Below are 3,157 nucleotides of genomic sequence, written 5' to 3'. Positions count from 1 at the left end.
AAAATTCAGAAGCCTGAGGTGCAATCTAGTGAAAATCCAAAACTATCGAAAAATTACATTTCAATATCTTTAGAAAATGATGTTGATTTAATTGATAAGATCAAAACAAAAGTTTGAACTTGGGCTTTCAGTTCTAAAATTCATTCTTTGTTTCAAGCTAATAACCAAGGACCCAAAATGCCTTGGGTACCTAAATGTTTTCAATAATTGTAGGTACTTTGTGATGAGCAATATGATAACAAATGGTACATAGATAGTGGTTGCTCTTGTCGCATGACTGGAAGGAAGGAGAACTTGAGAGATTTTCGAAGCTTGAAGAATGCTAGAGTGTTTAAGTTTGGAAACAATAAAAAATGTCAAGTCAAAGGATATGGGAAAATAACGAATGGTCACTTCACAGTGAATCGGGTTGCTTATGTCGAAGGTCTTCATCACAACTTGATAAGTGTATCACAACTTGTGGTAGGCACTGGCAATCAAGTACTTTCTAACGAAGAAGGAATCATTATTTCGAATGTCAATTCAAAAGAAGTTTTGCTTAAATCCAAAAGGAAAGGTGACATGTTTACATTGGACATCAATCCAATTATGGGTAAACCTGCAGTATGTCTACTTTCGAAAGCTACATTAGATCTAAGTTGGCTTTGGCATTGAAGACTTTCACATCTCAACTTTCAAAATATCAACAAACTTGTTGTGCAACATTTGGTAAGAGGTTTACCTGTACTTAAATTTGATAATGATTCTTTATGTGCAACTTGTGAAGTTGGAAAACAACATAAGCAAGGTCATCCAATAACAATTGATTCGAAGATTGTTGAACCTCTGGAACTTTTATACATTGATTTGTGTCGACCATCGACTGTATCCACTATGAAGTTAATTCCAATGACAATCATGTTCTTGAATCCACGAAGCTCAATGAGAGTTCAACATCTCATCATCAAACAATGGATGAAAGTATGCATATTAATCCAGTGGAGGGGGAGCACTTGGATTCGAACACTATTGTTGAGGGGGAGTATTCTTTCGAGGGGGAGAATTAGAGAGTGAATGTTGATGTTGAGGGGGAGCAAGTTGAACAAAATGAAGATTTTCATGATATTAATGATGCATGTTCAATTGTAGGTTCAGAACATGATGATTTATACGAAGATGCACCTTTGGAATTTGATTCAACTTATCCTCTAATGGAAAAATGGACAAAGGATCATCCGAAGGAACATATAATTGGTAATCCACAAGAGTAGTCTTAACAAGAGCTCAAATTCGTGCGAAGAATGAGGTATTAAATACTCGTCAAGAATATTGCATGTTCAACATTTTTATCTCTAAAATTGAACCACAGACAGTAAAAATTGCAATGGAACACTCAAATTAGGTTGTTGCAATGCAATCTGAATTATCTGAATTTGAAAGAAATAAAGTTTGGAGATTAATTCCTAAGCCAAATGATGTTTTGATTGTCGGATTAAAATGGATTTTCAAAAATAAAACCGACAAAGATGGAAACATTGTTCGAAACAAAGCCAGGCTTGTTGTTAAAGGTTATTCTCAACAAGAAGGAATAGATTACGAAGAAACTTTTTCCCTTGTTGCAAGACTTGAGGTTGTTCGTATATTTCTGGCTTATGCAACTCACAAATACTTTGATGTTTATCAAATGGATGTGAAGTGTGCATTTTCAAATGGAGAGCTTGAAGAAATTGTTTATGTTGAACAACCCCCAGGTTTTATTAACGAAGAACGTCCTGATTATGTTTATATCTCAGATAAGGTAGTTTATGGTTTGAAACAAGCACCACAAGCATGGTATGCAACACTTACTTCATTTTTGAAACAATCTGAATTTAAAAAAGGATCAGTTGATCCCACATTATTTCGAAAGAAAGTTGGGGATCATCTAATGCTTGTTCAAATTTATGTTGATATAATTTTTGGCTCAACTGACCCTGCCTTGTCTAGTGAATTCGAAAATCTAATGAAAAGCAAATTTGAAATGAGCATGATGGGAAAAATCAATAATTTTCTTGGATTGAATATTCGTCAAAACAGAGAAGGTGTTTTTATCAATCAAGAAAAATATACGAAGAATTTGCTAGAGAAGTTTGGTTTGACGAATAGCACAAAATTAAGAGTTCCGATGGCAACCGGCATAAAACCGACACCTTCGTGAGATAAACCCGCTATTGATCTAATTCTTTACAGAAGAATGATAGGTTCGTTACTTTATCTTACTGCTAGTAGACCTGAAATCATGTTTTCTGTATGTAAAGAATATATTTCGTTATCTTAAAGGAACAATTTCGTTAGGATTGTGGTATCCTTCGAAAACTGGGTTGTTTGTTCAAGCATATTCAGATGCAGACTTGGGAGGTTGTAATCTTGATTGGAAAAGCACAAGTGGTGGTTGTTAATTACTTGATGGTAAATTGGTGAGGTGACAGTCAAAGAAGCAAACATGTGTTTCAATTTCAACTGCTGAAGTAGAATATGTGGCTGTCGCTGCTTGTACTTCACAAATCATTTGGATTCAAAGCCAATTACGAGATTATGCAATTAATATGAAAAAGATTCCTTTATATTGTGATTCTCAAGGTGCCATATGAATTTTTCAGAATCCTATGCAACATTCAAAAACAAAATATATTGCTCTTCGTTATCATTTCATCAAGGATCATGTGGAATATGGGAATATTGAAGTGCATTTTGTGAAAACAACACATCAGTTAGCTGATATTTTCACAAAACCTTTAGATGAAAAATCATTCGTGAGAATTTTGGAAGGACTTGGAATGATCGATGGAAATTCTGTTTCATGCTAAAAAGGAGAATGATGATCCAAAAGAAATGGTTCAGAGACACGTAATGAAAGAAAAAGTTTACTGTTCATAGTCAACTCTTCGAATCCTTCAAATTCGTATAATTGTCATTTTGTTTCGAGTATTTTAAATTTCATATGTTTGCAACAGATACATTTTTGTATTTTAGAAAAATCAAAAATAGCAAAAAGATTTTTTTTGTTTTCAAAAATTCAAAAACAAAAAAAATACTTTTGTTCTTTCTTTCTTTCTTTCTGTTGTTTGTTGCAGATTTGAATGCTAAATCTATTGGAGTAGTGCTTACAGTACTAGGGTCAGGTATTTTTCACACACTT

The sequence above is a fragment of the Lactuca serriola genome, chromosome 5 (assembly GCF_051521515.1).
Source record: "Lactuca serriola cultivar US96UC23 chromosome 5, Lser_US96UC23_V15, whole genome shotgun sequence".
Lineage (NCBI taxonomy): Eukaryota > Viridiplantae > Streptophyta > Magnoliopsida > Asterales > Asteraceae > Lactuca > Lactuca serriola.
Note: the sequence above shows the minus strand (reverse complement) of the source record.